The 20,665-nt window shown below is 38.7% G+C and overlaps 2 pseudogenes; one reads left to right on the plus strand and one right to left on the minus strand.

The window, feature by feature from the left end:
- Positions 1–16,106: 16,106 nt before the first annotated feature.
- On the minus strand, positions 16,107–16,606 carry LOC149143560 (uncharacterized; annotated as a pseudogene).
- A 2,548-nt stretch (positions 16,607–19,154) lies between these two features.
- LOC149143561 (putative calcium-binding protein CML13) lies at positions 19,155–20,423 on the plus strand (annotated as a pseudogene).
- Positions 20,424–20,665: the final 242 nt, after the last annotated feature.

Genomic DNA, 20,665 nt, shown 5'->3' on the forward strand with positions numbered 1-20,665 from the left:
AAAATGCTGCTTTTGTGAGCTTTCTGACCCTGAATGTTGAATCACCTATTGACCTCAGCATCTGTTGAGTGATACTCTGGAATCTGTGGTTCTGTTGCATGCGGCATCCGTTTATGAAGGCATCTCTTCTCTGTTCTCCGAGCATTGACGCTTTCCCCTTTTCCTTAGATGTTTCCTGCTCATTTCTTCATATTGTTTCCTGTTTTTCACCATGTAGTTCATGCACAGGAAAAGAGTAATGATAATAAATACTGATACGAAAGCTCTAACCTCTATGAATGTATAAAATCATGACACCCATCGTGAACTGACTCTTTGAAAAACACAAAATTGTCCTTCATTAACACTTTTACGTACGATCATTAATTTCCTTTAAGGCGTGCGCCCAATTTTTGTTTATAGACAGCTTTTCTTGAATGTTGAGCCGAGGAAATTTGCGATGGGCGATAGCAGCATCGCGTCATCGCATTACCTAGTTGTGTCATCGCAATTTTTTTCAGATCAGATTATCGCAGATCGCGTTTATCACAGATCGCGTTTATCGCAGATCGCGACGAGTCATTAAATCATTGTGTGCTGCTTATGCGATATTTCGATATGCGATGTCGCATATCGACCGTCGGAGATTTCTTAAGATTTTCATTTAAGAGTGCTTCTTAATGATGCGATGAATTTCACATTTTTCGTAGTTTTTTATTATGCTCATAAGGGAATGTTTTATCTTCTCCGCGCGATGCGACATATTTTCAAGGAGTACAATACAAAAAGATTTAAAAAAAAAAATTATTAAGGGTCCCCCTTTTCTTAGTGTTATTGCTAATACTAAACAAAGAGGGGGGTTGTTGATGGCCACAACGCACACCTATACCTAGCCTAAGATCAGTAATTAAATCAGTCATCTCAAGCCTTTAGTGATTATAATTTGCTGAGATTGACCCAGAGAGAGCCCTCTCCCGACCTGGTCGGGCTAGCTACCAGGTTAAGCGTGGTTTGATGTTGGCCCTGGATCCTACCTTTCTCAGCCTAAGGTAAATCTAGGCTCTAACACCGACAACAAACAATGGAAGATACAACATACCTAGAAGATGACTTACCAGATGCTCACTTGTTTAAAGTACAAGTAATTCCTCCAGAGTTTACAAAAATCACAAATTTTCTGCACACAAGGAAGACACTTGATGGATTGATAGAGAAAAAGAAAAATATCTTAGCAATTAAAGTGGCACCATTTTCACTAATAAATGGTCAATTATACAAGCTAGGATCAGATGAGATACTCAGATGGTGTGCATTGGAACATGAAAGGGAAACTATTATTACTGAAGCCCATAAAGGATCAATAAATAGACATTATCACGATGACATGACCATAATGAAGATTTTGCAAGCATGATTATGGTGGTTGAAGCTATTTTGAGACTGTCGAGTACAAGTAAAAAAATGCAATGTATGTCAAATATCAGGTTTACCGTTAGAAAATAATCATATGACACGCCACTCAATTAACCAGACACTACCTTTGAGATTTGGGAAATTAACTTTCAAGTCAAACCATTTCACAAAAGAGCTAGACAGATGGGAGAAAAATATATTATAATAACAGTGGAGTATTTGATGGAGTGAGTGGAAGAAAATCCAATCCAGTCATGTACCAAAGAAGTAGAAGCTAAATTTATTTATGAAAATACAGTAACTCGATTCGGCCACCTGCCTTAACTAAAATTAGTGATTGGGGAACTCATTTTATTAACACTACAATTCAAACATTGATGTAAAATTTCATGATTGACTATAGAAAAACCACTACTTACCACCCATAGGCAAATGACACTGTAGAATCTTTCAATAAAACATTGTGTAAAGCACTGACCAAAATATGTAACCTCGATAGAGATGATTGAGATGATAAAATCCCAACTATCTTGTTGGCATATCGTGTGACATATAAGCAATTGACTGGGTTTACACCATTCAATTTGGTTTATTGGAAATAGGTAGTTATACCACTTAATTATATATGAAATGCTGCAATTGTGTCGAATGTCCTAAATATAATTAAAAAACAAAAAACAAATGATTCCATCAACTCCAATGCTTAAAATAAGATAGATTCCATGCACTTCATCAAAAACAAGTTAGTAAGGGTCATTAAAAAGCATGGCATAACATAAATCTGCATACCAAGAACTTAAAAGTCAGAGACTTATCTTTGCTTTATGATAGTTGGGTGAAGGGAAAGCCTAAAAAAATAGAAAGTGCATGGCTTAGACCCATTTTTATCAAATATATACATTATTTAGGGGTTGTACATGTTGGTGCCTAGATTTACCTCAGGTTGAGAAAGGTAGGATCTAGGGCCAACATCAAACCATGCTTAACCTAGTAGCTAGCCCGACCAGGTCGGTAGAGGGCTCTCTCCGGGTCAATCTCAGCAAATTATAATCACTAAAGGCTTGAGATGACTGATTTAACTACTGATCTTAGGCTAGGTATATGTGTGAAAGAGTTTGATTGAAGAAAGTGATGTTTTTGTTGGCTCAGATGGAAAGGCAGATTTTGGGTGCGGGGAATGAGGCTCAGTCTTGTAGAGGTCTCAATGGGGCAAGGTAGGCAACTATTTTTGGCACTTAAAATTGAATGATATGGAAGGATTAGACAGGTGAGGAGTTGAAGAGGGCAAGAAAACTCATGGGTCCTCTCTAAAGAGTTGAAAACATCAAAAACTAAAGCAAACCCAAGGTAGAGCACTGCAATTTCAATGGATTCTACCTTTCTCCCTTGTTTGATTTAGCTAAGAAGAAATAAGATAGATAATGGCATATAATCACATAAAAAAATTCACAATTACAAAAGAAAGCATTGTACCAAGACAAATTGCCACATGGATCCCAAAGAGTGCTGCAAACCCTAGTCTCAATTCCCTTGCCAAAATGCTGATATGAATGTACAATGAAGATCAAGGCTTTCTCAAAAGTCCAACCATGCTGATGACTGAAAAACCACATAATATAGACAAACCATAGCTCACCCTAGTCTCTAGGGGTCGAGCTCACTAGTTTAGGAGCTGTTCCAACTAATTCTAAACTGAGAAATAGAAATGAGGCAGTGGAACAGCATGCCTCTAGAAACAAGGGAACTGATTCATTCAGTTTCAAACAACTTTTAAATAGATGAATCTACCTCCATAAATGAAAATTTGACATATTTACATCATGATCCATCAATGTAAATTAAATTACATCACAATTTGACATTAAGAAGATGAAAAAGTCAAACTGGCCAAAGGTAGGCAAAAAACAAAGTATACTTGGTCAAACTGGAAAAATTTCCTCTATGCGCCGCGCTTGATTCTCTATGCCTAATGCCTGTTTGGACCCACTTCTGGAGGCCTTACTCGTGTTTAAATTCACTCCAAGTGTGCTTGTTGGAAAGGTATGCCTGTCTACTTTCCAACCCTAGTGGAATTTTCCAATTTGGCCTCCATTGGCCCCTCCAAAATTCAGTTCTCCCAACATTGCTTCCTGTGTGTCAAAACAGGGGCAGTAAGGTCATTGTTTGAGTGTTTTTGACCTTTTTGAGGGCTCAAAACTTGCCCAAATTTCTTGGACATTGGTAGGCAAGCATATTTTTCCATTCCAAATCCAAAAATGCTGAGTTTTTGTCATTTGGAGTCTCCCATCAAAAGCGAGCGCCACGTGGCACATCGCATAGAGTAGAAAATCCTGTTTTTTGTGCCAAAAATTTCAAAAATGCAAAAAATGCCCCAAATTTTTTGAAATTTGGTTTGGGCCTTCTCCATCAAGTGCTGTGATGGGCCAAGGAAGCCTCAGCAAATATCTGAAGTCGATCATGCTCCTTTCGCCTCTTTGATTTCTTCTTCAACTTTGCCTTCAAGCTTCGGATTCTAGCTTGGCACACCATATTTCTTGACAAATAATGATATGTCAAGTTTCTCAACATATTTTTCTCATTGATGGATTTCTCCAGCATCCTCTCCAAGTAGACATTGTCTCTTTCAAGCCATGACTCCCGATCGGCATTGATCTCTTGCTCAAGTGAAGTGAACTCCACCCTCCTCCTTTGGGCAAGTTGGCGATTCTCCCGAATGTTTTGCAACTCCATAATTGGTTGCTGATCTTCAAGTTGCTTATTCCTTTGCTCCAGGTATTTTATAATCCACACAGCCCTCTCCAAGTAGAGGGATAAGGCATTGATGTCTGCCTGCTGCTCCTAGATGACTTCTTTGAGATTTTCACTTTGCGGGCCCACATCTGTATCATCACCCTCAATGAGAATGAAGTCCCACTCACCTGAAGGCACCTCATCCTATAATGGCCTCTTGCCTTTGTCGTGATCCTGTTGTGCTGATGACAGAAGTGAGACCCCCTTCCATCCCATGTGGAGATAATACTCGCTTCGCTGCTACGAACAACTGTCTAGTGGCCCTTCTGATAAGTGATAAATATCGGCATACTAGTGGTCTATGTCTCATGACCCTCATGCTGATAAGAAGGTCCACCTATTTCATGCAAAGCCTCTGAAGGTCCCTGAGGAGCTGTGAAAAACTCACGAGAGATGAAGTCCTCCCAAGTGATACCCTGCAAACCAAGCTGATGGATGACCACAATTTAATGAGAGCAAAATGGTAAATACTGTTGAACTGCTACTGAGGAGTCTTGTGTTGCACTAGAGTGGTCATCTTTTCAATATTTTGGCACATGAAGTAAGGGATGTTCATCATCCTCACCCTGGTAAAATGCATCAGCAGCCTGATATGATAAGCATATAAACGAGAAAACTAGACCTCACAGCTGAAATACTTCATTATCAATTTCATCAAAGGAGCATAAGAATCTTTGAGGTACCAAAAAGGAAACACTCTACTGAGTTGTCTCAAATAACCGGGCTTGATGTATGGTTCATAATGCTGCCTATCAATTTGCTGCCTCTTGTTCTATTTCTCTCCAATGTTGGGAATACTGGTTGCTAGTGAAATAGACTCTGGTGTTAAAGTGAATGTGACACTAGCAAGAGTGGCTTGACCATCATGTAAATGAAGCACAACAAACGAGCCAACTCATGATGAAATTGGATTCTAGCAACTAGCTCACAAAATTCATAGCAGGATTGATGTTGGAAACAAGTGATGGCAAGAGGGCAATCCTGTAACTCATCAAGAGTGGTTGGTTCTTCTCGAATATGTTTGCCACCTCTATGAGGCCTCCTGGCTGCATGTACCTCTGTAGGTGAGTCACTATGTGTCTCCTCTTCATAATCATATGAGGGATCAGATGCCATCTCTGCTAGTGGGTGAGCTGTCTTGGAGTTGTCTTGATGAGAAGTAGGTGATTTGTGATGTGTTTTGATTTCTGCCACTAGGGGAAAAGTGATATGAGGGATTGTAGAGGGAGGGAAAAATGAGGGATTTTAGGGGCTGTTGGGATATTGTTTAGTTAGGGAAATAGGGAATTAGGGAATAATTTGGGAGTTTTGGGTGTAGTACTAGGGTTTAGGAATTACATTTGAGGATTTTGGGGAAATTGGAATTAGGGATAGGGATATATGATTTTTTTTTTGGGAATATGGAAATTAGCTAATAGGGGAATAAACTAGGAAAATGAGTGAGGGAGTGGAAAGGTGAGGGAATGACAAGATTGACTTGGCAGCCAAAGAATCAATACAAACCCTAAGTATTGTTTTCATTTGAGAGAGAGGTATGGTTTGATTTTAGTTAATACAACCACCATAAACATTGTAGAAAAATATTTCACTAGCCAAGAGGAGGACTGTACTTACTCATACACTAGAAGATTTGGGCAATTTTGGTGTTTTGAAGAAGTTGCTAAAGAAACTGGGCTTGGCAGCTCTATGCACCGCGCCTCAAACCCAACATGCCGCACCCTGTGTATGCGCCGCGCCTGTGTAATTTAGCACTAGAAATTGTGGCCCAATGCACCGCGCTTGTTATGTGCACCACGCCAGTCACTCAATGCGCCGCGCCTCTGTCTTGGGGCGATTTTTCATCAAATTTGTCTTACTTGCTCACCAACACGACTTTGCTTTGCCCAACTTTGTCTTTGAAATGCAAATGAGCCTTTCAATGGAAAAATGACTTATATACAAGGAGATTTTAATTTGTTGGTTTATAAAACCCACTTTCATAATGTTTGGAATTTGACTTTATTTTTTAACTCTGTTTTTGAGCTTTTTCACTTTATTTGAGCTTGTGATGAACTGAATGACTTGTGTTTTGTTTGCTTTGCAGGGGGTTGGAGCTACTGGGGCTAGGGAAAGTGACCAGGGTTGCAGGTGGAGTGATTTACATATGAAGGAAATGAAATTACATAAATTTATACAATAAAATCTAAAATACCCTATTTTTCCTCAAAATAGAGTTTTGAGGAAAGACACATCTCTGAGCACTTGATTATGAATTTTATTGGCATTGGACCCTCCTCATGTGCCTGCTAGCTGTTATTAGACATTCTGAAACCCTTTTTGATGAAACCCTAATGAAACCCTAGACCTAATGACAATGAAACCCTAAAACAAAAACCTTTGCAATCTTTAAGACAAAAAAATGGCTGTATATGCTTTTGATGAATAAACATGAGCCAGCAGGTAAATGACATGAGGGAAACTGTAGGAAAATCCACTACCGTCAGATGATCCATGCACCTAATGGAATGCAGCTGACTGAGTGGGACACCTAATATGCAATGCAACAAGAGGATTTGATCTCTGACGGAGGGATGAAGATACCGATACTAACATTGGCTCCAATGGGGATGGTAGCTCCTTAGAGGTGCCAAGAACTACAGATCTCTGGGAAAGCAAGCAGTGCCTTCGTCCATTGGGTTATGGAGTCAATAACTTCAAAACACCCAAAAACCAATTACTACGAAACTTTGACTCAAGACTCATAGTTGAACTAACTAATCTTTAACTGAAACAAGAAGCAATGTAAACTTTGAAACGGGAACTATAAACTCAAAACGGGAACTCTAGCCAAAAATCCCGGAAAAACATCAAAAATAGTGCTAAAAATGAAAAGTGTGTATACTGGAACGATGATTTTATTTTTTAGGGGTCAATTTTGAACATGTTTTAAAAATGGCAGTGACTACGAAATTTATATGAAATTTTCGTGCAAAATATAGCTTCAAAACGAAAAAGTGATGATACTGGAATGATGATTTTTTTTCTTAGGGTCAATTTTCAAACTTTTTAAAAAATGCTAGTAAAACCAAATTTTTATGTTCCAAACAAAGTTGTTTATGAGGAAAAAATGTTGGCATTATGGCTAAAGTGTTGTCCTTGATGGCAACCCATTCAGATAATAGATCACTGTACTTCAAGTCAGCAGCAGAGGTTGATGATCAGCTATCAAATATTGAAGAAAACAAGGGGTACGCAGGTACACCTTACAGAAAGTGCGTACCCGCAGGTAAACCATGCAGCAACCGCGTCCAGAGACGCAGGCCAGCCGTTCAGGAGGTGCGTCCCCCCCAGTGCACACATTTCAAGGCAGAGAAATTCACATGTGGGTTTCTTGTATTTTACTCTTGGTATCTAGCCGACGGTATTGTGTTATTATGGTGTCGGCTTGTGGTATTGTTCCATGATTTGAGGAGGAGCTTGCCTATATAAAGCAAAGGAGATCATTTGGCTCATGTATGTCTTTGGTTGAATATCTTATGAGGGCTAGATCTGGTCTAGATCTAAAGAAGGCGAATCTACAGATGGACTGAGATCTCTTTGGCGCATGATCAGATCTGTAGATCTGACTGTCTGGGTTACACTTGAAGTCTTGAAATCATTCATACCCGAAGGTACGCAGGTACAGTGAAAGGAAAGTGCGCCGGGACGCAGGCGCAGAAGCGCTGCAGGTGCGTCGGTACGCAGGCGCAGAAGCGCTGCAGGTGCGTGCAGTTGCAGAGGTACGCAGGAAGTCTATTTGGCACAGTGCGTGGGTACGCAGGTGCACAGTTCAGAACAGTGCGTCCTGGACGCAGACTTTACATGGGTGAAGCTGCGTACTTCTCTTGAAATCAATTTAGCTGTTCATGTTTATCATTGCTGTGTTCTGGGTTTTGAAGTGATGTCCGGTTTTTGGTATTATGTTCTGATAACAGCAGTGATTGAGTGAATGATTATGATTAACTTCAGAATTGATGGATCAGGTTCTTAATGATCTGATGGACTAGATCTGATTGATGACTCTCATTGTATATGTATTGATCTAGTGATTAGGTGTTTCAGAAGGTTGTTTGATTATGAGCTTCAATGTTGTTGGGTCCAGTATGAAATTGGATGAAATGTGGCCTTTCAGATTATGGGTTGTGCTTCAGTGTATCCAGTATGAAAATTGATGAAACGTGGTACTTGGAGGAGAGAAGATTGTAGGCCGGCACCTACGTACTAGTATCTAAGCTAGTACAAGAGCTAAAGGAAATCTTTGGAGCATTGTAGCAGGTAGTAGCTTGCGTACTAGTAAATGGATCGGCTAGTACAAGATCAAAGGGGGTTGTAGCTCCCGTACTGGTATAAGACTGCACCAGTACAAATATTGTAAAAGGATTTTCTTATTAAGAAGAAGATTGAGATGACTTGCAGCAGGTGGTTTTCTCCCGCATTGGGTTTCCACCTTATATCATTGTGTTCATGTGTGTGCCTTATGTGTGATGATCTACTTTATGTTACTGCATCTGTTAACTGATAATATGATTGATAATGTTCTAATGCACTCATTGAAGATCGATTAACTTAATCATAAGAAGTTGAGGAAGTAGCATATATGAATCTGATTATGGAAATGAAAAAGTTTTATTAATGTGATAATACTGATTCACCCCCCCCCTCTCAGTATTATTTCCAACAATTGGGATCAGAGCATGTCCTTTGATAGAAGCTTGATCGCTTGAAGGAGATCTGTGGAACAATGGGAAAGAAGCTTAAGAAGAAAGCTCATAAGAAAAAGAAGTCATCTCAGAAGAACTATGACAGTGGAAGAATCGATTGGGGATTAGGCATAAGAAGCTCTTCAGATTCAGAATCAGATTCAGAATCATTATCAGGTATGAATGTGTTATCCTCTGATGTTCCAGCTATATTTCCTTGTGAAAGAGATGAAAGTGATAGTGAGACTACTGAACTTGCTCTTATGGGTGAGTAAGAAAGATGTCAAATAGAGGCAGAATTTAACAGGCTGACAAACAAAATTATTGAACAAGAGAAACATTTTGTTGTAAAGAGTAATGCCCTCAAGTTATGCAAGGAAAGGTATCAAAAGTTGCAGGATGAAGCAACATCTCTAAGAAATGAAGTCATTGAAAAGAACACAACAATCAAGGAGCTCAGAGATCGATCCAGTTATTATGAAAATCTTGAAGCTACAATCCTCTCACTAAAAGGAGATCTTGAAGAATCAAGGAAGTAGAATACAGATCTACTCCAAGCTATTGAAAAACAAGAAAACGAAGTCACCAGCTTAAAATCTCAACTAGAATGTGCTCGTCAAATGCAGCAGGATCTGAATGAAGAACAAGAAAAAGAGATTCTCAAACTAAGGGAACAAATGGAAGAAGGAAGGAAAGCTGAATAAGTTTTGAAAAAGAAATCTCTTGAAAAGGAAGAACAACTTCAGGTTGAGGTAAATATCTTGAAAGGTAAACTAGAGGAAAAGGATAAGCTTTTATGATTTCAAGATAGCTCTAAAGTATTGGATGATATTCTTAGTAGTCAAAGGTCCCCTGCTATAAAGACTGGTCTTGGTTTCCATGAATCTGTTGAAGGTGAATCTAGTTCACAAGGTGAGGCAAGAAATTCTAAAGAAAAATCTAAAGTGATCAATGAAGAAATGAAAGATCAATCTCATCATCAACCAAGGAAAGAAATTCCTCAAAGAAAATCCTTTACTCTTTCTATGAATAATGTTGAATGTTATGTATGTCATAACCTTGGACATGTTGAAGCTAGATGTAGAAGAAGAAGGGTTCAAGACCATTATGCAGAAAGATTATCACATTCAAGGTATTTTTATGGATATTGCTTTGCTTGCAATACGTTTGGTCACAAAGCTGCTGATTGTTACAGGAGGAATATGAAACATGTAAGATGTTATGCATGTAACAAGCCTCGACATATAGCTAAGGAATGCAGGAACAAAGTGTGGGCACCATATCAAAAGGAGAAAATGTCATCATCACGCTTGAAGATATGGAGGAAAAAGGAAGTACAGTCAAAAAAGGATGGCACAGCACAATCAGAGGGAGCTGAAAGTACAAAACTTCAGGTTCCTAAATCTCATATGCAAACTTCATAAAGGCAAAGTCGCATATATACGCGAGTTGGATACTGCACAATAGCGTATATGATTGGTTGAAGGCAGTAGGTGTTTAACAGAAGAGCTGCATGGGGACGAAGTGCAGTAACAGGAGATCTGTGTGGGGACGCAGGCAGAGTAAGCTTCAGGTGCGTCCGGGACGCAGTACAGTAACAGGCGAACTGCGTGGGGACGCAGAGCAGACTAAGGTTCAGGTGCGTCCCTGCAGTAAAAGTACGCGGCGCGATAGTGTTTTTGGGTGCGTCCCTGAATAAAAGTACGCGGCGCGATAGTGTTTTTGTGTGTGTCCCTGCAGCAACAGTACGCAGGAAAGCAGAAGATGAAGTGCGTACCTGTCTCAAGGCATTTATTGGCTGATTCTTCTTATTGATGATCAGATTTGACAGATGGCACTGGTTCAGGGGGAGCATATGTCCTGAATGCATTGTTGGCATTATGGTCCTTGGTGACAATGCTTATGATTCATCTTGCTATTGTTATGAGTTGGTCACATGATCAGATTTATGGTTGATTCTCTAATGATGCTTGCATGGAGTCTTTATTGTCCTTGGCACATATATGGATGAGGTTGGCTGATTTTGTGGATGATTATTCAAAGTCGCATTGTTGGAGACATGATGATGATGAGCCACTCATATGCATTTCATGATGATGTTGACATGAGCATGATGCATGATTTCTTTCTTGGCACAAATGGATGAGGATTGTTGGCTGGATACAGGGATGATTATTCATACATATGTTGATTGATGCTGATGCTTTTTGATGGCTCTTGATTCATGTAGATCTGGATGGTTTTGAGTTGATGTTGACAGATACTATGGAGTAGATTATACAGTGTTGTTGATGATGTTTGTCATGATCTTTAGATGTTTGAAAGGTCATAGCAAGACTCATGTTGTAATGGTCTATCTATTGTAGTCATCTCTTCAGGTCATGTAACGGCCTATGTCCCCCCACTATGCATGGGATGAAGATGTAATGTATTTGGTTTTTTCATATTTCTGATGTATTCCCACTTGGTTGGATGGATGATCCTTATTGTGATGGATGGATGTATGTATTGAGTCTTTTGGTGATAGGAAGGTCATTTATGATATATAGAGTCATGTTCTTCTTGTAGAACATCTTTTTGCAGACCTTGCTTACAGTCAGGGGGAGCTTGAGCATGAACAGCACTATATAGCAGAGCAGACATCCCAGCTTGTTCTCAGAAAGACCATTATCAGATTGGAGCACCATGACATATACAAAGGGGGAGCTCATTCAGAGACTTCAGCTGATCTGGTTTATAGTCAAAGGGAGCATGTTCTTAGGGGGAGCATACCCCTTTGCCCTTGATGTCAAAGGGGGAGAGTGATTTGGTGTTGTTGCCATCAAGTCCAAAGGGGGAGATTGTTGGCATTATGATGCATGTGTTGTACTTGATGGCAACCCTCTCATAGAAGATCATCTCACTTATATACATTTAGATGAATCTACAAAAGAGATATCAAATGTGACATAACACATAGATGCAGGATAGCTCAAAGGAATCAAATGGCAAGTTCTTAGTAAGCTTTGCCATCAAGTCCAAAGGGGGAGATTGTTGGCATTATGGCTAAAGTGTTGTCCTTGATGGCAACCCATTCAGATAATAGATCACTGTACTTCAAGTCAGCAGCAGAGGTTGATGATCAGCTATCAAATATTGAAGAAAACAAGGGGTAAGCAGGTACACCTTACAGAAAGTGCGTACCCACAGGTAAACCATGCAGCAACCGCGTCCAGAGACGTAGGCCAACCGTTCAGGAGGTGCGTCCCCCCCAGTGCACACATTTCAAGGCAGAGAAATTCACATGTGGGTTTCTTGTATTTTACTCTTGGTATCTAGCCGACGGTATTGTGTTATTATGGTGTCGGCTCATGGTATTGTTCCATGATTTGAGGAGGAGCTTGCCTATAGAAAGCAAAGGAGATCATTTGGCTCATGTATGTCTTTGGTTGAATATCTTATGAGGGCTAGATTTGGTCTAGATCTAAAGAAGGCGAATCTATAGATGGACTGAGATCTCTTTAGCGCATGATCAGATCTGTAGATCTGACTGTCTGGGTTACACTTGAAGTCTTGAAATCATTCATACCCGAAGGTACGCAGGTACAGCGAAAGGAAAGTGCGCCGGGACGCAGGCGCAGAAGCGCTGCAGGTGCGTCGGTACGCAGGCGCAGAAGCGCTGCAGGTGCGTGCAGTTGCAGAGGTACGCAGGAAGTCTATTTGGCACAGTGCGTGGGTACGCAGGTGCACAGTTCAGAATAGTGCGTTCTGGACGCAGGCTTTACATGGGTGAAGCTGCGTACTTCTCTTGAAATCAATTTAGCTGTTCATGTTTATCATTGCTGTGTTCTGGGTTTTGAAGTGATGTCTGGTTTCTGGTATTATGTTCTGATAACAGCAGTGATTGAGTGAATGATTATGATTAACTTCAGAATTGATGGATCAGGTTCTTAATGATCTGATGGACTAGATCTGATTGATGACTCTCATTGTATATGTATTGATCTAGTGATTGGGTGTTTCAGAAGGTTGTTTGATTATGAGCTTCAATGTTGTTGGGTCCAGTATGAAATTGGATGAAATGTGGCCTTTCAGATTATGGGTTGTGCTTCAGTGTATCCAGTATGAAAATTGATGAAACGTGGTACTTGGAGGAGAGAAGATTGTAGGCCGGCGCCTACGTACTAGTATCTAAGCTAGTAGAAGAGCTAAAGGAAATCTTTGGAGCATTGTAGCAGGTAGTAGCCTGCGTACTAGTAAATGGATCGGCTAGTACAAGATCAAAGGGGGTTGTAGCTCCCGTACTGGTATAAGACTGCACCAGTACAAATATTGTAAAAGGATTTTCTTATTAAGAAGAAGATTGAGATGACTTGCAGCAGGTGGTTTTCTCCCGCATTGGGTTTCCACCTTATATCATTGTTTTCATGTGTGTGCCTTATGTGTGATGATCTACTTTATGTTACTGCATCTGTTAACTCATAATATGATTGATAATGTTCTAATGCACTCATTGAAGATCGATTAACTTAATCATAAGAAGTTGAGGAAGTAGCATATATGAATCTGATTATGGAAATGAAAAAGTTTTATTAATGTGATAATACTGATTCACCCCCCCCCTCTCAGTATTATTTCCAACAAAAAAACACATTAATGTTTTTGGTAGAATATCATTTTTCTTTCCTAAGTATAAATTCAACATGTTTTCAACCATTACATGCCATGGTTATTACACCTAAACATAGATGGACAAATTTACCATATCACATCAAGCACATTTTCCTGATTATTCTTATTTTAATTTTGAGCATGAAAAATTCATAGGAGGCCAGGATTTCGCTAAAAAGAGGAACTGGAGTCAGATTACAGTGAATCTCCTCTAATGACCCTCGCTAAACTGATCACCCTCTCCATAAAATATGTTCACAAAAAGTTCACAAGGAATCCCAGAAGCAAGTTTCATTTGTTCTAAAGAAACTCAGTTACACCTCAAGAACCTTATTACTCCCTCATAAATGTGTTCCCGAGAAATGAAGGTGGGATAACTTCATTTGCTATCAATAAATCCCAAAGCTAGATGCCAAAGGATTTTCTCTCAAGAATGAAATAATTGGAAAAAACAAGCAAGTTCCTAGAAGATAACTCTAGTGTCAATCACAATCCTAATAATGCATCATCAGTGAAATCATACCCCACATGTAGGGAGAATACGATGAGCTACCTACGACCACTCGATTTACTTTGATTAAAGTATCTAAGGCCATAATAATAATCTATTTTAATTTCTTTCCAAACCTTTAAAGGAAGGTCATTGTCACTGTCATCTTATGAACCACAATAATAACTTTGATGGCGTTTTAAATATAGTTACATGGTATTTTGTGTTTGTCTTATTTTGTTGCAGGTGACTCATGAGGAGCACATGGATGCTAATACCACAATGGGAAACAAAACCAAAATGAGCAAACTAAGTTTGGACCTCCATTAACATCAATTACCACTGAGAAAGGATTACATTTATCAAATTCACTGCGAATATCTTAACAACAACATAAAAACATCTCCCTTGGCAACAATTTTAAAAAGTCAATTAGGTCAAGAATTTACACCCAATATAAGAAGACACCCCTATTAATATGGTTATTCAGTGCGTTGCTTCCCCCACTATTATCAATTAGATGTTACCCATCCTCATATCTAAATAAAAGAAAAGGGAGAAATAAAATAAATGAAAATCACCCCAATGGGGGAAGTAACGAGGGATATAAAAACCGTTTATGGGACTATGAACATCTAGTTGGTAGTAAATGCTTATTATTTCATTGTGGTGATTACATTGTAGACATAGAAACTCATTAATAGTGGAAGAATACTTTTAGAAATCCTTGAGTCATATTTAAGAAGTCAATAATAACCCTAATGACTTCACAACACACCCTATTACCAACTACCTTATATCTGACATTGACTTCACAACACACCCTATTATCAACTATCTTATGTCTAACATTTAGTCATTAATTTAATCTTATATCTATCATTTAGTCATTAATTTGATTATTTTCTTATTATTCAGTTATATAATTATATAATTATTCAGTTAGTCCACGCCCATTTCATATATGAGAAATGGTTTGGTATGCTTCGATCTAAGAAATAATTAAAAAGTACAATGGTCAAATAAATGATTAATTTAGAGAAAATAGAAAGAAAGATAAGAATAATGGTCTGGTAAACAACTATAGTAATCTTGATTGCCCATTTATTCAACCCATCTCTACAGTGAAAAATATCCAATCTCTCAACCAAACTATCACATAATGTATTTGGTTTTGAATTACAGTTTAAATCACATTTCATTTGGAATTCAAAAATAGAGTTAGAATCTGAATCCTAATTCAAGAACCACTTCTAACTTTCACCGGCACCATAGCTCAATCGAGGGTACTTCTGGTTGGTACAACGCATTAAATAATTTCGAGGCCACCAATGTTGTTGTGGACCATAGATCTAACCATAGATTCAAATGCAATATCTTAGTGTCCTCGAGAAATTGAGATTTAAATATAACGACAGGTATAGAACGTGTGTGGTTTTACAAATACGAGTTATCAAATTAAATTTATTGACTTCAATGATTTGGGGATGACGCATAGAAAGATATAGTGCGGGAGAAAGAATTTTAAACTTTTGAAAACCATTTCAAGAGTTTATTTTACCATTTATTTATTATATAGGAGTCATGTAGAAATAGTACACGATTAAAAATAGATGGAAATTTATTAATTAACTTCATCGTTCAAAACTTACTCGATTTGAGATAATAATTTTAGTTTGCATATTACTTTTGAAGTGACATTATGTTGTTTTTCAGGGGGAATTTTGTAGATGTATTACTGGTGAATACATGAGTTATATGCTTTCTACAACTGAAATAAGCTGAGATCATAAATTGATATGTCAGCTGTAAATAAAAATGTCTTGATGGTTCATCCCTTCCACGTGATTTTCACCGAATTCTGATTGGACAACTTTAAGTGAAAAGGAGAGGCAACAGAATATGCCCACGAATATCATGGGAACAAGTCCACAACAGACAAAGTAATCCTGCTCGATTATTTGCATTTTCCCCAGTCATAAAATAGATTTCAAGGCACAACAAATATGGTTTGTAAGAGACCCAGCTCCAAACTTTTCCATAAGGGAAGAGTCCCAAAAGAAATTTCATACATTGTCCGGCCAAAACTCCCTAAAAAGGCTCGCTCAAATTCGTTTTCTTTCATCCGTTTCTCCTCATCTTTTAACTTTCTCAACATCTTTGATAACGTTTCGACTTCTTTCGAGTTTTTGTTGCTCGCTTCTGTTCATTTTCTTTTGGTGTTGCATTGATCACTAGCTTTTGTTTCTTCTCTGCACCAATGCCTCGCTTATCATGTTTCACGTGTGTTTCTATGGGATGAAATCTGCCCTTCTCTGTGGCTCCCAATCCAGTACCTTCTTTCCACTCGCATTTTTTCAGTAACTGGAATCCAATATTGGAGCGCCAGACTGCGTCGCAAGAAATAGAACCTGTCCCTATTGAATTAAAAGTTGAACTAATGTTTTCCCCTGAAACTGAACATAACCCTAACCCTAGATGGCTTCGCTCCTCGCTCTCTGCTTCAAGCTTCCATTTGCCCATTCTTAGTCACACGGGCCTTCAAAAAAGTCTAGTAATTTGGCAACCGCGACAACAAAACGGCGTGTTATTTTCCAACAATTTTCAATGATATTCGGAACTTATATGTGGGAATGAGTTTGTGTTTTTATGTTGTCTGTCCATCAACACTGTCGTCAGTACGAAATTATATGCGCAACAACACAGGTTCATTGTCTTTACGCATTAGAATGTGCAGCAACACAAGTTAGAGTCATATTCATTTTCGTCACGATATTGATGGGCTTAGCCTCTCCAACACCAGCATTGACATCGCCCCTGAGAATCGCTGGGTGGTGGGGCGATTCTGAGAATCGCCCCACCACCGCCCCGCCACCACCACTGGTGGCGATTCTCAGGGGCGATGTCAGTGTTGGTGCCGGAGAGGCTAAGCCCATCAACCCCAACTATTCATAAGAAGGCACTACAAAATTGGAAACTAAAATTGCACATTTAATAAAACCTTGCTATGTGTAACAAGGAGCTGCAAAATCGGCAGTAGAAACTACACATTTCGGATCAATAGTTGAAAGTGTAACAAATGATATGGTGGACCAAGGAAAAAGGGTAGAAGAAGGTACGCAGTGAACAATTTCAAAAGGTAACACCCATTGCCATAATTAATAACAAATCCTGTGGCCAAAACTTCCAAAGGTAATATAGATCAAAATCTTCCTACAATGTCGAACATCAATATCTAAAGCTAAGTAATTCCAAATTTCTTTATTCTGATTTGTACTTTGTAGAGTTCATATTATTTATCGCACTGACATAGCCCCTGAGAATCATCGGGTGGTGGGGCGATTCTGAGAATCGTCCTGCCACCGCCCCGCCACCAGTGGTGGTGGCGGGGCGATTCTCAGAATCGCCCCACCACCCGATGATTCTCAGGGGCGGTGTCAGTGCTAGTGCCGGAGAGGCTAAGCCCATCAACCCCAACTATGCATGAGAAGGCACTACAAAATTGGCAACTAAAATTGTACATTTAATAAAACCTTGCTATGTGTAACAAGGAGCTGCAAAATCGGTAGTAGAAACTACACATTTTTTATCAACAGTTGAAAGTGTAACAAATGATATGGTGGACCAAGGAAAAAGGGTAGACAAAGGTACATAGTGAACAATTTCAAAAGGTAACACCCATTGCCATAATTAATAAAAAATCCTGTGGCCAAAACTTCCAGAGGTAATATAGATCAAAATCTTCCTACAGTGTCGGACATCAATATCTAAAGCTAAGTAATTCCAAATATCTTTATTCTAAATTTACTTTGTAGAGTCCATATTATTTATCGCACTGACATCGCCCCTGAGAATCGCCCCACCACCGCCCCGCCACCAGTGGTGGTGGCGGGGCAATTCTCAGAATCACCCCAGCACCCGGCGATTCTCAGGGGCGATGTCAGTGCTAGTGCCGGAGAGGCTAAGCCCATCAACCCTAACTATGCATAAGAAGGCACTACAAAATTGGCAACTAAAATTGCACATTTAATAAAACCTTGCTATGTGTAACAAGGAGCTGCAAAATCGGCAGTAGAAACCACACATTTCGGATCAACAGTTGAAAGTGTAACAAATGATATGGTGGACCAAGGAAAAATGGTAGATGAAGGTACGCAGTGAAAAATTTCAAAAGGTAACACGCATTTCCATAATTAATAAAAAATCCTGTGGCCAAAACTTCCAGAGGTAATATAGATCAAAATCTTCCTACAATGTTGGACATCAATATTTAAAGCTAAGTAATTCCAAATATCTTTATTCTGATTTTACTTTGTAGAGTACATATTATTTATCATAAAAATTTAATTGATAATTGAAGAAATGTTACCAAAAAATATCTAAAAGAGGACTACATATAGCTGAAAATTTATTTAAAAGGTGCCCCTGCACCACTATGAACCTTTGAACCATTCTCATTCTTTGTTCCAATAGCAATGGATGAATAACTTAATTATCCATACCCAGATGCAGAGAGGTGGGTAACAACTCAGTCATCTATTTTGGTCTTTAGTCCTTAATTATTTTCATTTCTAAGATAGGGGACCTAGTTATAGAAGATTATTATATCTATGCATTATGTGCCACCTTCATGGTGATTTTGATTTTAATTTAGAAAATAGAGAGGGAAGACTTAAAAAATAAAAACAACAACAATCTCTTAGTAAAATTTGAAAAAAATGCAATTTGAATAACAATGCAAGAACTTAAAATTAACGGATATCGAATTCAATGTGCAGTTTAGAATCCATTTCCTAATACCTAATTCCATTTACAAGTTTGACATGGAACTGAATAACCAAAGCTAATACGTAACAATCATGGGCCCGCTGTGGGAAAGGGTGACTGAGGTGGATATTTTGTAGTGTGTGCCTTTAAAATTGAGGCAGAAATGGTATCATATCTATAATATTGGGGAAATTCCATGGAATTTTGAAGCATAAAATTGAGGCAAAAATGGTATCGCAGTAATAATATTCGGGAAATGACATGGCAGTATGTGGCCGGCCGTTTGATTGTTTGTGGATATAATTGTTCGTATGTTGTTTTCATATTAATACTGACAATGACGTTCAATGAGAAAAGATATGAGGTGTGATACATTTTACGGTGTGTCCATTCAGCAAGATAAGACTCCCGTAGATCTTGTACATATTCTTCTCACAATTCACCACTTGTTGTAGGTACTTCCGCCAAGTTTTCCGTTACAGAAACTGCGAATGAATATTAAGCGGAAGTTAATTTAAAAAACTAAGTAATATATCTTTTACATTGAATTAATGGATAATCCTGTCGTCAATTTGAAAAACTAAGTAATATATCTTTTACTGACTGATTTTCCTCACTCTGATAAATATTTGATATAGGATTAAACATAATATGATATAATTATATAACTGAATAATAAGAAAATAATCAAATTAATGACTAAATGATAGATATAAGATCAAATTAATGACTAAATGTTAGATATAAGATAGTTGGTAATAGGGTGTGTTGTGAAGTCATTAGGGTTAGATTCATATTCATTTTCGTTATGGTATTGATGGGCTTAGCCTCTCCGGCACTAGCACTGACATCGCCCCCTGTTGCAATAACACCCAAGGTGACCCTAGTTCAATTCCCAACAGTGCCATCACCGCAGATCTTTCGCAGGGCTAGGATTTCTCGCTTAATATCGTATTGGATGCTCAGTGAGCATTGTTTGGGGTGATTCATAGCAGATGGGGTGATTCTGAGAATCGCCCCACCACCCGACAATTCTGAGACCCAACGATTCTCAGAATTTCCCCATTTGCCATGAATCGCCCCAAATAATGCTCACTGGGCATCCAATACGATATTAAGTAGATTTGAGAGGGAATTTTGATGCTAATTAATTTTCACAGGAACAAACAAAATAGTTTTTCAGTAAAATTTCAGTTTTGATCTGGAGTGAAGAGTAGATCGCTCCAATGCAGGAGGCGTTCAGCCTATTCAACACCGATCGTGACGGGTACATTACGGCGGCCGAACTGGGAACCGTTATGCGATCCTTGGGGGAGAATCCCACTCAGGCGGAGCTTAAAGAGATCATTAAACGCGAAGAGATCAACGACACCATCAACTTCCCTCACTTCGTGGACGTGATGAAACAGAACTTGAAGGGAGGGAGCTTCCATGTTCAACTCAGGGATGCCTTTAAAGCCCTCGATAAAGAGGGCACCGGCAAGATTTCTACCAGGGAACTCCATCATATTCTTACCAGCGTCGGGGAGAAGCTGGAGCCGTCGGAATTCGATGAGTGTATTCGAGAAATTAAGGTCGATTCTGATGGAAACATCTGCTACGAGATCGAGTTTTAAACAAAACAATATATTTTGGTTTTACATTTGATTAATAATCAAAGTAGTCAGACCTGGATTTTGGGAGCTTTGTAAAATATTCTTATATGTTATGTTATATAAAAAATAAACATAGGGAAAATTGATACATAAATTATAAATTTTGAAGTAAACAACTTTTGATAGATTGAACATGATGTATGACTTGAGTTTAAAATTTTGAAACTTCTTGATACATTAAACATAATGGATGACACAACTTT

Source organism: Pinus tabuliformis, chromosome X (genome assembly GCF_031772625.1).
Source record: "Pinus tabuliformis cultivar Carrire ecotype Pingquan chromosome X, CPIR1, whole genome shotgun sequence".
Taxonomy (NCBI): Eukaryota; Viridiplantae; Streptophyta; class Pinopsida; order Pinales; family Pinaceae; genus Pinus; species Pinus tabuliformis.